The 13,821-nt window shown below is 58.9% G+C and overlaps 1 long non-coding RNA gene across 1 annotated transcript; it reads left to right on the top strand.

Moving 5' to 3' along the window:
• Positions 1 to 93: 93 nt before the first annotated feature.
• On the top strand, positions 94 to 11,514 carry LOC105469829 (SLC22A18 antisense RNA). The gene is made up of 2 exons (XR_011611291.1): positions 94 to 414; positions 10,995 to 11,514. It is a non-coding gene; the product is annotated as an SLC22A18 antisense RNA (long non-coding RNA).
• Positions 11,515 to 13,821: the final 2,307 nt, after the last annotated feature.

The raw sequence follows: 13,821 nt of genomic DNA, 5'->3' as shown, positions 1-13,821 counted from the left end.
GTCTTCCTCCAGGTGAAGCAGGGTCTCAGGTAGCCGGGGAACTGGTTGAGCAGAGGAAATTGGATAGACTTTTTTTTTTTTTTTTTGTCATGAATGGGCTCGGTGTGGGTAGGGGAACTTCCTGTTTCTGAGGGAATGTGGGAAAATTGCCCTTTGGGCTGGGTGAAGAAAAAAGCAAGTAGAACCCTGGGACCCCTGGACTTCCTCCTCCAGAGGAAGCGGCTTCGGTTATGGGCCAGTGAGCCTGTGCGTCCCCAGCCCTAGGGCGTTCACTGCTTCGGAGAAGCAGGGCAACAGTTCTGCCAGATGAGAGGATCCAGGCTGACTGGAGGAAGGAAGGGCCTTATCTCATCTGGGCTCAGGTTTGGGAGAGAAGGCCTCTCAGAGGAGGTGCTGCCTCAGCCAGTCTTAAAGGTCGGGTATGGGAAGGGCATCCTGGCTGAGAGAATAGCCTGGATAATGGCTTAGAGGTGAGCCTAGGCTTGGAGTGTTCAGGAAGCTGAGCCACTGGAAGGGGCTGGCACCAAGGGTGTACAGTGGGGTGACGGGGCAGAAAGTGAGTCTAGAGAGAGGGATCGCCCTATTAGGGCTGGCAGGGACACAGCTAGATGTGCACTGAGAAGTGTTGCTCTGACGGCCTCACCCTGGAGGCTGGGACCTCTGAGGGTCTCCTGAATGAGAGGAGGCCAGCTTCAGAGCTGACCCCTGCCTACACCACTGCCTGGACGTTTGAAATGGCTTTGGGCCTATCTTAACCCAACACACACTTATTAAGCACCTACTGTGTGCATGCCCCGTGCCAGCTGTTTGGGATGACAGCTGGCAAAGGTGACCACCCGTTCGTAGCTTGCATTATTAGAGTGCATGTGCAGGTTTCGGGGAGGCAGATGATCCGGGTCACCACAATGCATAAGGAAGTAACTCACCACCTACGGGCACTTGAGTTCTTCCTGTGTGTGCAGTGGACACTGCTGCAGGGTTCTGAGCCCCTTCTGTTCTCCAGGGAGCCTCTGGCTGATGTGCTGATGAGGGATTGAGGGGAGGGGGCAGTGCAGGAGGTCTCTGCCGTGGTCCAGATGAGAGGCGGTGTGGACTTGGATGGGGCATGGGGGGATTCGAGGGGCAGGTTTGGAACCTCCCTGGAAGGAGGGCTGACAGGCTTCCTGCTGATTGGGGCCTGGGCTGAGAGGGCCAAATGAGGGGGCCTCCAGGGCGAGGCTGCTGAGAAGGGGTGGCTGGGGGCGACATGAGGGGAGGGAACCCTGTAGGTCCATCCAGGGGAGGGGCCTGTGGGCCAGAACAGAGGGCAGAGTGTGCAGTTTGCGGCTGTGGTCTGAGCTGGACATGAGGGTGTCATTCATGCTGAGGTCTTACTTAGAGCTCCCACCCTGGATGAGATGACCAGAGTGGATGGGGCTAGAGAGGAGAGGGGCCAAGGGCTAAGGCTGGACTCCAGCATGAGGAGGAGGTGGCCGGGGCTCTGACCAGGGAAAGGGAGGGAAAAATAAAGGAGCCAGACCTGGAGAGGAGAGGCAGGTGAGTGGCGGCCTGGGAGCTTCCTTGGGGCCGAGTGCTGGAGTCACTGGTGGCTTTGGCAAGAGTGTCATGGGCCTAGGGGCTGACCCTCGGGATTCAAGCAGGAGGAATGGGCTGGACACCCTTCTGAAGGGTTTTGCACCAAAAGGGGGCTGAGAAATGGGACTGTGGCTGGAGGGGAAGTGGGATGAAGAGAGAAAACCTTTGTTTACAATTTTAAGACTTAAAAGAGTGATGCTGCAGAGGACAGAAGGGGGATCTGGAAGGAGCGGGGAGGGGTCTGGCCTTCGCCATTCCTCCATGGGTGAAGTGAATGTGTTCTCCTTGAGGCTTCCTACTCTTACTCCTATGATTCTCTAAGGACCTGTCTCAACAAAACCAGCAAGGTTTTGCCTGGGACGGGACTAGAGTTGAGGCCTGGTTGGATGTGACTCCAGCCCGCCCGAACCTCCGTTCCCACCCACCTCACACCTTCTCAACCAGGTGAGGTGCGGTTGCAGACCTTGGTCAGTGGAGGCTGCCTGGATCCCACAGTGGGATCTGTGTCTGACACCCTGTGGGGCTCCATCCCAGCACCCGAGGCTTGGTATGTTGTCCTGGGAACCAGAGTCTTATGAGGGACCTCCAGCCTGCCGTAGGCACTGGGTGCCTGGCCTCGGCTTCATCTGGGAGGTGTCTGGTTAAGAGTCTGGGGGGCTGGGGTCAAAGGTCCTTCACCCCCTGACCTGGTATCCTTGGGCCCCAGGGGTCAGCCCTCAGCCCAAAGGGGCTAAGCTTGTCAGATAGTCTTGGGGAGGCCTTGTGGTGCCCACTCTGCCTCTCACCTGCTAGGCCCCGACTCTGCAGATGACACTTGAGGAAGTGAGCCGTCAGGTGCTGAGGAACCTTCTAGAACTGGACTCTATGAATGCTCTTCTGGGACTGGAGTTTGGACAGAGACTTTTAGGAGGAGGGGCAGGGGCTGGACCTCATCCAGGGTTTGTTCTTACCGGGCTGGGCATTGGACTCAGACACATCCCCTGAGAGGTTTGTGGAATTGTGGCCTTTAGGGCCAGGGCAGCACGTTCCTGGAGGAGGCTCTGCCAACAGGGGCTTCTCCACTGGCCTCTAGTGAACTAGGGACCCCAGACGGGCTTAGGGCCAAGGGCCCAGTCCCTGACACCAGTGTCCAAATGGAGGGAGGGCAGCAACCTGCTATGGGCTTTGGGGAGAGGCCTGGGGTCCTGGATAGGCGAGCACCCTCCCCTCACTGGGCTCCACTATGGGCCTGGACCTGGGGGCTCCAACGTGGTGGGCTGTGGTTCACGTACTTGGGTTCACGCTGGCCAACAGCCACAGCTGAAGGAGATAAAGGCCCAGATGGCCCATGGGGGAGGCATCCAGTGTGAGGCCTGAAGACTGGAGCCCTTGGGGCCTTTGGGGGACAGCGAGGGTATAGTCTGGAGCAGCCCACGTCCCCTTTCTCATACCACAGGCCAAGGGACCAGAGGAGATGGGTGGAGGAGCTGGGACCCTGCTCTAGGAAGCTCACTCATTGCTTGGGGGAGACCTGGTTTGCTCGGGACTGAGGAGTTTTGGGATGTAGGATTTCCCATGCCAAAATTGGGGCAGCTCTGGACAAACTGGGTCACCCTCCCCTCATGGGACCCTGGAGGCCAGATGGACTCTCCCCGGTCCTTGACCTGGAGGCAGGAAGGGACAATGGTGGAGGCTGGGGAGGTAGCCAGGCAACAGCATAGAAACTGGGAACTGCGGGGCGGTGGGCCCAACCTGCGGACTCCCTTGAGGGATGCCTTGCCCGACCTTAGGACTCAGGAAGAAGGAAGAACAGCTCCTGCAAAGGACGGATGTCCATCCAGGGAGGCAGGGGGAGGAGCCAGCAGCTGGTGGTCCCAACCTGGCAAGGGCCGTGGTGGGGTGTGTGTGCATGTGTACGTGTGCATGTGAGCGTGTATGCACATGTCAAGGGCATCGTGGAATCAGGAAGAGATGTGCCTTAGAACGGGGTCCTGAGAGAGCAGCCTCACACCTGGTCACCAGCCAGAACTGGGAAACTCAGGTAGGATGGGTGGCATGGCCACCAGTGCCTCTGTCCCCCGACAGGCACCTGCCTGAGGGCCTGGAGCTTAGCTACTGCCCATCTCTTAGGTACCCACATCTCCCTCGACCTCAGCCTCCTTTGGTCCCAGTCCCTTGTCCCCCAGGAACAAAGGACAGCCCCAAGCTCTCACCATCTAACCCATATCCAGGATCTCTTTATTTTATTTTTTATAAGACAAGGTCTTGCCCTGTCACCCAGGCTGGAGTGCAGTGGTGTGATCACAGCTCACCACCACCTTGAACTCCTGGGTTCAAGTGATCCTCCTGCCTCAGTGTTCCTAGTAGCTGGGACTGTGTATGAATACCACCACACCCAGCTAATTAAAAAAAATTTTTTTTTAATAGAGACAAGATCTTGCTATGTTGCCTGGGCTGGTCTTGAACTTCTGGCCTCAAGCGATCCTCCCACTGGAATTACAGGCATGAGCCATGGTGCCCAGCCTCCAGGTCTTTTAGAACCTTCAGAATTCAGTAGGGAATCCAGAAAGAAGCAGGAAAGATTTCCAAGAAGCAAGACGAGAAGTCACAAAACCCATGCAATTACTTCTGACCCTTGGAGGCCCTCAGCTCTCACCTGTCCTCCCTGCCCCTAGACTTGCTGGCAGCTTCAGGGAACCTGGCTATTTGGTTTCCACTGGGGGCAGCCACGCTGGCATCTCAGTGAGATGTAGCAGCCTCCCTTCCCTGCTCCGGGCACCCTGGACCTGGCTGGGTGAGTTTCTAAAACTCTGGTGGTTCTCACCCTCGACCTCTGGTGACTGCTCTGCTTCCGGGGCTGCCAGCCCCGGAGCCCTGGCCCCTCAGCCCCCACTGGATCACACCACATTTTGCAAACCAAAGAAGCATGAGAGATAGAGAGCTCCAGCTTCAAGCATTGCCTGCCCTGCACTCATCTTTGGGTGGCTCTGTGCCTTTGTGCCCTGTCTGGAATGGTCCCCTTGCCTGTACGTCCCTTCCCTTCCATTCTTGGGTCTTGGCACAAGTCATTGCCCTGAAAATCCCCCATCCCTCTTTCATCATGTAACCTGGGCACTGGCCTGCCTTGTATACTTATTTCTGCTTCTGCCTGCCCACCTAGAAGCCCCTGAAGGCACAGTCGCCCCTGAGGTCCCAGGGAGATAATGCTGAATGGACAGACAGACAGGTGAGGCCATAAATCAGACACCCCTAGTCCAGGCCTCAATTTGACATTTGAGGAGGTGGCGCTGCTCAGGCCACCAGGCCCCGGTCCAGGTGCCCAGACACCCTCAGCAGCATCTGCCGGGCTGCCATGGCTAATATCCAAATACAGGGCCCTGCGAGGTGGCTCACACTTGTAATCCCAGCACTTTGGGAGGCTGAGGCCGGCAGATCACTTGAGGCCAGGAGTTTGAGACCAGCCTAGCCAACAAGGCAAAACCCCGACTCTACTAAAAATACAAAAAATTGGCTGGGTGTGGTGGCGCATGCCTGTCATCCCAGCTACTTGAGAGGCTGAGGCATGAGAATAGTGAACCCGGGAGGCGGAGGCTGCAGTGACCCGAGATTGTATCACTCCACTCTGGCCTGGGCAAGAGTCTGTCTCAATAAAACTCCAACCCTCCCCGCAAAAAAAGCCCAAAAACCCAAAAGCAAATACAAATACACATAAGACCCCACATGAGCTCAATTCACTAACTGCTTCAAATTGAAACCTGGAGCACCCAGGGAAGGGGCAGTTGTAGATCGGGCTCAGCAGGGGGCCCCAATCTTAAAATCCCCAGCAGCCAGCATGCGTGCCAGGGGCCCGTGCTCATGACAGGGCCCAGCACTTATACATGCACTCTGCAGCCAGCCCCAGCAGGCTGGCATCTTCACCATCGACCAGGCCTTGCATGGGTCTGGAACTCTTGAGCCTCAGTTTCCCCATCTGTGAAATGGGGACAACGTTAATCCCTGCCTCACAGGATGTTGTGAAGATCAGACAAGATCATTTGCACATAAAGTGCATAGCATGAGGCTGCCTGGCAGAGAGGGTGTGCTGCAGTGGCAGCTGGTACTGACCAGCAGCTGGGGGATGGGGCCACTGCTGGGCGCTGGGCATCATGTGTGCCTCAGTGCTCACTCAGGGCTGGCGTGAAGACTGATGCATCAGAGTCATAGTGACCTGAATCCCATGGACTGTCCTGAACGCTGACAAAGGTGGGGTTCACTGCCCAAACTGCTCGTCATTTAGATAACATTTCATCCTAGGCTGGGCGCAGTGGCTCATGCCTGTAATCCCAGCACTTTGGGAGGCTGAGGCAGGTGGATCATGAGGTCAGGAATTTGAGACCAGCCTGGCCAAAATGGTGAAACCCCGGCTCTACTAAAAATACAAAAATTAGCCACGTGTGGTGTTGGGCATCTGTAATCCCAGCTACTTGGGAGGCTGAGGCAGAATTGCTTGAACCTGGGAGGCAGAAATTGCAGTGAGCCAAGATCGAGCCACTGCACTCCAGCCTGGGCAACAGGGCAAGACTCCATCTCAAAAATAAACAAACAAACCAGACCTGTTTCACCCTGCCTGCCTGTTTACGTGAAGGGGGTGTAGGTGCCTTTCCTCCCCAGAGCCCACATCCTTGGGTATAGAGTGAATGTCCAGTTTTCATTGCATCACAGCTGGAGGTGTGGCCAGTGGCAGGTCTCTGCCCTGCCTGCCCCTGTAGGTTGGAGGGAGACGCTGGTGATGGTGAGGGCAGTGGTGTCCTCAAGAAGAAGGCCGCTGTGCCAGGCACATACTGACTTGCCCTGTAAGCCTCATCAGAAACTTTACAGATGAGCAAGAGGAGGCACAGAGAGGTTAAGCAACTTGCCCAAGGACACACAGCTAGTACGAGGCAGATGCTCTGCCCGACTCCATAGCCTACATGTTTGCTGCTGGCCAGGCAGTGCCTGTCCCCTGTTCCCCATGCTGTTCCCCTTGCTGGGCCAATGCTGAGGACCAGGTCTGATAGCCTCCAAGGTGAAGCCAGTTCCTGAGCTGCAGCCCCAAGCCCTGCAACCCTCTCCAGCCCCCTCCCCTAGGCCCATCTCTGCTCACTCTCTGAGCCCAGCCTGTGTGCTGCCACCTCCTTGACCACTTCCCCAGCTGCCCTGATTGCTGGCCCCCAGCTCCCAGCCGGAAGCGGGACTATGATTCCTTGTTGTTCTGAAGCAGCCAGAGCACAGTTGTGCTCAGGACTGAAGGGTGTGAGTGTCCATACGTGCCCAGGTAGTGACCACGCAGTGGGCAGGTGCAGGCCCGACAGACAGGCTGCCGCCTTGGGGGCTAGCTGTCACCTAGGGGCTCCGGGCAGCAGCGCCAGTGGCGGGAACGAAGGCAGAGGGCGCCGGGCTGCCGGCCGGGCCTGCGGGGGGACAGGGCAGGAAGAGGAAGAGGAGGAGCTGGGGATGAGGAGGGAAGGAAGGAGGAGGGAGGGGAGGAGGGGCAGAGGGAGCAGAGAGGAAACGGGGGAGGGGTGGCAGGGCGGGTACCCACCTCTCCGCAGAGCGGGCTCTTTGTCTCCCCTCCCCCACTCCCTAGAGACAGGCGAGGTCCACGTGCTGTTTCCCACTGAGGTGCCACTGAGACTGCCCCACCCCCAGATCTGATGGGTTAGGGTTTTGTGAAAAATGCACTCCTGCCCACTGCAGCCTGGGGAGCCACACTGGGTAGAGCCCCCATCTTAGACTTGAGGGGACTTGGGGTCAGAGAGCAAGGCCCTGGCCCAAGTCACCCCCAGGTGTGAGGCATGAATGAGGTGGGTGGGGGTCCTGGTGGCTGTGCCGTTTCGGGACGCCAGGGGGCAGCAGGCGCCCAGCTTTAGCCCTCAGGCGCCCAGCTTCAGCCCTGAGGCTGCCAGGTTCCAGTGGCTGTCCCTGTGGCTGGGGAAAGGGGCACAGGCAACCTCCCGGTCGAGTATCTACTCTGAGCAGCCCTCGCCTGTGGGGCGCAGCCACCTGGGAGGCGGCCAGGGCAGGCCTGCCGTCACCTCCTGGCCTCTGTGCTGGGTCTGGCCGACTGCCCTGGCTTCAAAACTCGGCCAGGAGGAGGTGGAAAATGGGAGGGAGGGAGGAAGGAAGGAAGGAAAGAAGGAAGGAGTGAAGTGATGGGGGCTCCCCTCCTTTTCTGACCCTGGAGGTCAGTGGGGCGGGACACCAGCCCAGGGCAGGAGGTGGCTTCATTGTCTGACTTACTGGGGTACCCTGGGCCAGTCACTCCATCTCTCTGGGCCTCAGTTTCCTGCACAGGAAAGTAACAAGATTCAGAGAGGTCACGCCATGTAGCAGGCGCTTTTGACTGACATCTAAAATCAAGTCTCCCTCAAGGCCTGGGAAGCCCCTTCACCCCCAAGGGCCCAGTATGGGTGGGGCTTCCTCAGTAACTGCAGGCCTGTCCTCCTGCATGAAGGAGGGCGTGGTGGGGTGCATCTGGGGGCCCTCATGCCACCCGTCTGGAGGCATCCCCACTCTCTGGCATTTCGAATAGGCCCTGAGCTTCTCTGAACACTGTGGCTTGGGTGTGGAAAGCAGGGTGGGAGGGAGTGGCTTGGAGAGGCCTTGGGGCCCTGGTGTAACCTGTGCGCAGGGCATGCTGGTCACAGGGGTCTCCCCCAGCTCCAGCAGAGTCAGGGGGCTTGGTGGGAAGGGAGACCTGCTCACACTACATTTGTTTGTCCTGCTGTTTCCCTGATGAAGTGAGCCACTGGGCCTGGGACCCTGTGTCTGTGTCCTGTGGGTTGGCAGGGAGAGGAGGAAAGGCCTGGTGAGCTCAGAGCTGGCTGCAGGGGCGTCTGACATAGGTCCCCACGTGTCCTTGAGACCCTCCTCGGTACCTGCTTCCTAGCCCGGAAGCTCCCTTCCTAGCCCAGAAAGGAGCCGTGTGGAGCCCAGGATGACCAGTGGCCCTCGCTTTCCTGGGACATTCAGTGCCGAAACCAGCAAAGTCTCAGGCAGGCTGGGATCAGTGGGGTCCCTCTCTTCCAAACCCCAAGGGAAGCAGCCCCTGGACCTGTTCTGGAGCAGGGGTGACTGTTCCCTGTTCCCACTGTGCCTCCCCTCAGGGCCTGCCCAGCTCCGCCCATCGGTTCCTGGGGAGTGAGGACCCCCGGCCGAACCCCCAGCACAAGGCCGTCCCTGTAATCGGAGCTTGTGCCGCATGTAGCCGCGTCACTGGAGGGAGGCCGGCACCTGCGGAGGACGTGCCTGGCAGCCGCTCCAAGAACAGCCTGTCCTGGGGGGCGGGGTGAGCCTTGCGCGGGAAACTGGTGCGGGGGAGCTCTTCTGGCCCAGCATGGCCCCCCGCCAAGTTTGTGCTGAGCTGCCTGTTGCGGGAGGGGGGGCCTTGGGTTAATCTGTCACTCCCCATGCCCCTGGGGCCTCTGGGCTGGATGGCTCCCCACCCCATCTAATGGATGGGAAGGTGGAGGTTCAGCGGGGGCAGGGGTCTCTCCGGCCTTTGGGGGCAGAGCCAGTCAAGCTCCTGTCCAGGGCTGGTCTGAGGACCTGCTGCTGGGTGATGTGGTTTGAGGCCAAAGGGGTGGCCTTTCCAGAGTCAGGCATCCCTGGGCAGGGTTATACCCTGCACAGATGCCCAGCCCTGGCTCTAGTGCTTGGGGTGGGGGATGTCAGGGGAGATTCCCAGGGCCCTTGACTTCTTTCCGTTCCTGCTTTCTTGTTCCTGCACAGAAGTCCTATGGAGGGGCTCAGGCTGGGTGAAAGGCAGAGACAACCTCAAGTCTCAGCGATCTCAGGCAGGTGGCTTAACCTCTGGGAGCCTAAGTCCCGTCCCTTGCAAAATGGGCATGAGCACACCTCCCTCTCAGGGGTCTCGGAAGGATTAAATGAGGCAATGAGCTTAACCCTGGGTTAGGGCAGGGCCCTGAGCAGGAACAAGATGAAGCCAGCAAGTGTTGTCATTGTTTATCATATCCCTCTCCAAAGGGCACCAGCTGGAGAGCAGCTGGGGAGGCAGCCGGGAAGGGCACAGACACCTCTTGCAGGATCCCTGGGGTGCTGTGGGAGGGTGGTGCTGCTGAGGGCAGGCTCCGGGTACCCGGAGACTCTAGTGGGCCCTGGATCAGCACAGATTCAGGTGGTGTCCAGCCCTCACCTTCCACCCACCTTGACCCTGTGCCTGCATTCTCCAGCCCTCTGTGACTGATGGATGATATGGGGCCCATGGCTCAATAGAACATTCTTTGAGGCCTTCGTTTGTTTGAAGACAGATAGCTCAGGGCCTCAGAACCCAGGGAACAGGCCCGAGGCAGGTTTCACCATGGGTCAGAGGGAAGAGAAAAGCTCCCGGCCTGTCCTTGGTCACTTCCTGATAGGGGCTATTGGCCCGCCGGCCGGCTGTCCTGTGTCCCAGAATTTGGGTTCCCTGGGGCTCTGGGTAGGGATTGGGCCTGACCTAGGACAGGCATTCTTAGCCCTGTGAAGCCACCTGCGGCACACATTCCTGATGGGGCCATGAACATGCCGACAAGGCAGCTGTACAGCTGCCACACCCGGGAAGAGGAGGCCTCAGGCAGCCAGGGAGGCACTGGAGTGGAGGTCACCCGCCAGAAAGCACATGTGGCTGAGGACAGGGCTTCCTGGGCCTACCCCGGCTCTGCTACTCATGGGCCAGTGTGTTTGCCTCTGGAAGCCTCTGTCTCCTTGGTTGTAAAGTGGGCCCACAACATTGACTGACCACCTATGAGGTTGTGGTGAGGACTGGCCCATGGGTGGCCCCTGGGAAATAGCTGGTTTAATGACTCCAGCACGAAGATCCACCAGGATAGGGACCTAGGCTTCTCTGGCTTCTGGGCCTTTCCTAGCAGGACCGCAAAGCAGTGAGGGCTGCAGGTTAGTCCTGCCTTAGCTGCTTGTGCAGCAACTTGTTTTCTTCGTCGTCTCCTTCTCCTTCTCCTTCTTCTTCTTCTTTCTGAGAGGGTGTCTTGCTCTGTCATCCAGGCTGGAGGGTAGTGGCACAATCATGGCTCACTATAGCCTTGACCTCCTGGGCTCAAGCAGTCCTCCCACCTCAGCCTCCCAAGTAGCTGGGACCACAGGCACGTGCCACCACACCAAGCTAATTTTTAAAATATCTGTAGAGATGGGGTTTCTCTATGTTGCCCAGGCTAGTCTGGAACTCCTGGGCTCCAGCGAACCACCCGCCCTGGTCTCCCAAAGTATTGAGAGTGTAGGTGTGAGCCCCGGCTGCAGAAAGGCTTGAATCTTCTCAAGCCTTGGTTTCCTTATCTGTAAAAGGCCAACTGAAATCTACCTACGCCTTCCCTACATATTAGGGTATGTAACACCCCACTGTGATGGACAAGCCTGCATTTCTAGTGGGTTAAGATGCAATAAAAGTTCATTCTTTGTGCCCAACACAGGCAATGCAGTGTGCAGAGGGCACTCAGTTGTTCTCTCCTGATGGCCCCGCCGGGTCTGGAGCCTCCATCTGGCCAGCAGAGGGCGCAGAAGGACTGACTGCCTGGGCTGCTTGGACGTGACCGCCTGGAAGTGGTGTACAGAGTTCCTGACAACGTTCCCAGCCAAAACGAGTCCCGCGGCCCACTTGTGTGCAAGATAGCAGGAAAATGTCTGTGTGCTCCGAGGAGAATGCAAAGGCTGGTGGATGTACTGCCTTTCCTCTGCTGCTCTCTCCGCTGGGGGCAAGAATGACAGGACGTGAACATGCACACAAGGGCCCGGAACTCACGACCCCCCTCAGAGGCCCCCCCCTACTCCTGCGCTTGCAGGATTTGGGGCACTAGCACAGCCCAGCCCACCCCTTGGGACCAGCACCCCCTCCGCAGTTCTGCTCTCTGCAGCAACATAGAGTACAAATATTGTTCCTTTTGTTTCTTTTTTCCCTTTGGATACATTTTTAATTACAAAAATAGAGCCTGATTGTCACCCAGACAGATGTTTGCTTGCTTCTGGGCCCATTGGGCCTCCTCTCAGAGCCTGGAACTCCCAGCCCCCAGCTCCTGGGGTGCCTTCCTCCAGGTGTGTCCCTGGCTCGGGCTGGGGGGATGCAGTCCTGCTCCTGGGATGTGTGGGTTTAATAAGCTACTAGGTACCATCCTTGATCAAATTCAGAGTGACAGACTTAGAGCAGGTCACCTCTCGCCTTCTAATGAAGCCAAGACAGAGGAGTCCCCACAGCACTGGGTTTGACTCTGTAATTAAGCTGGTAAAGTGGAAAAATAAAAGTAGGAAACCTAAATGGAAACCAAACCAGAAAGCCAGGCAGCTTGGGAGTTCCGAGCCTGCTTCCTTCCAGCTGTGCGGCCTCCGCGGCTGACGCGGAGTCTCTGCTGATTTTCTCTAACACAGGATGATGGTAGCTACACCCTCTGAGGGGTGTCACCAGGGCCAATTAGTCCTGATGGTTGGAGTGTGGGTATCCAGGCGCCACTAGGTCACTACCCACTCTGGCCCTTTGCTCCTAGTCTCTGGGGAGGTGGTGGCACAGGGGCACGGAGCAGACTAGACTCTGCCTCTTTCTGCCCCCAGGCCAGTTGATATGAGCCCTGCTTGATGGGTTCGCAAGGCCTGGGGAGCCTTCTTCAGCTTCTCTTTGTTTTCCTAAGATGAAAATTGTGACATCTGTGCTTGTTGAAGGAAATTTGTAAATTGTGCGCAGAGAAGAATATGAAATTAACATAAATTGTCGCGTTTGGTTCTGCCAAGAGCCAAGAGTGGCTCTGGCCCCTCTCCTGGGTTAACACCCTGTCCTGTCCAGTTCGCCCCCCTCACTTCAGATCTCTCTTCCCCAAGACCCAGAAGACCAGCCCTGCTCCCCCAGCTGCATCTGCACGATGTCACAGCATTTCATGGGGGTGGGGGTGTCTTGGGACTCAGAGGAAGGCTGGTTGGGGTTCAGGGGACCTCACCTTCCCTCCCTCCCAGATGTCTCTCTGGCTGGCTCACAGGCTCACCTGAGATAGGGGCTTAGAGCTCATGGGCTGCTGGACCCTCCAACAGGTGTCTGACAGTCCCCCTCCCGACCTGGGAGGCTCCCGGTTTCAGGAGGGGGCTTCCTGCCTCATGGTAAGTGGGTCAAAAGGGAGGCAGTGGGAAATAATGGTCTCTCTTGGTCTGGCCTGGCTGGGGTGAAGCACTGTGTGTGTGTGTGTGTGTGTGTGTGTGTGTGTGTGTGCGTGTGCGCACGACCAAGGTCTGTACCAGGAAGGGCTGCAGGCGGGGGAGGGGCATGCTTCACAGCCCCTTCCCCTGTGACCTCGGGCAGATCTTTCACTTTTACCCAGTACAACTGCCTCCAGCTAGCCTGGACAGGCAGATTCCGGGGCTGGAGTGGTCCGGCCCAAGGCTGAGAAGGGCTGGGACCCCCGACAGTGACATGATGGGCTCAGCCTCTGTTCCATCTACTGGGCAGGGTGGACCTCCGCAGATAGCGGCTTCAGACTCCAGCTCCAGGGGGCTGGTGGGAGTCTCTCAAGGTGTCCCACACATGGTCCCTCGGGGAAAGAGTGGAGCTGACCCCTGTCCTCCCTCCCGACTCGAGGGCTTTAGGGCCAGCAGGTGTGTGAGGGCTCCAGGTGCGCGGAGCCCTCGAAAGGACACCAGCCCAGCAGCAGCAGGCCGCGCGGGGGCAGCCGAAGACCCCATCCGGCGCAGGCCAGGGCCGAGCTGGCAGCGGCGGGTCCAAGCCCTGTCAGCTGGCGCAGGAGGCCCAGGGGCGAGCGCGGGACGGAGCTAGGAGCTGGGGTCCGGACCGGGCCGGGGTCGAGCTGGGCCTGGCCGGACACTGGACCCGCCGGGAGCCGGCCCCTGCCGCGCAGGGCTGAGGCCCCCGCCTGCAGACAAAGGAGCCGGCGGGGGGCGGGAGCGGGGGGGGGGGGTTTGCAGGGGGGATGGGGCGAGGGGGCGGGGCGTCGCGGTGTCACGTTACCGCCCGCAGCGCCCTTTAACTCCCGCCCCCGCCCCGCTCACCGCCCCCTTCCCCTGCTACAGCGCGCTCGCCCCGCGGCCGCCAATCAGCCGCGCGCCCCGGTCGCGCGCCCCGCCCCTCCCCCGGTGGGTGTGCGCGCGGCCAATGGGCGGTGCTCTGGGGCCGGGCCGCGGAGGGGCGGGGCAGCGGGGAGGCAGCCAATCGCCGCGGTGTTGTTGAAACTGAAAATACTACATTATGCTAATCGCGGCCGGGCCCGCGCGCACGGGGGTGGGGCCCGCGCGTATAAAGGGGGCCCA

The sequence above is a fragment of the Macaca nemestrina genome, chromosome 12 (genome assembly GCF_043159975.1).
Source record: "Macaca nemestrina isolate mMacNem1 chromosome 12, mMacNem.hap1, whole genome shotgun sequence".
Lineage (NCBI taxonomy): Eukaryota > Metazoa > Chordata > Mammalia > Primates > Cercopithecidae > Macaca > Macaca nemestrina.
This window is presented reverse-complemented; position numbering and strand designations above follow the sequence as displayed.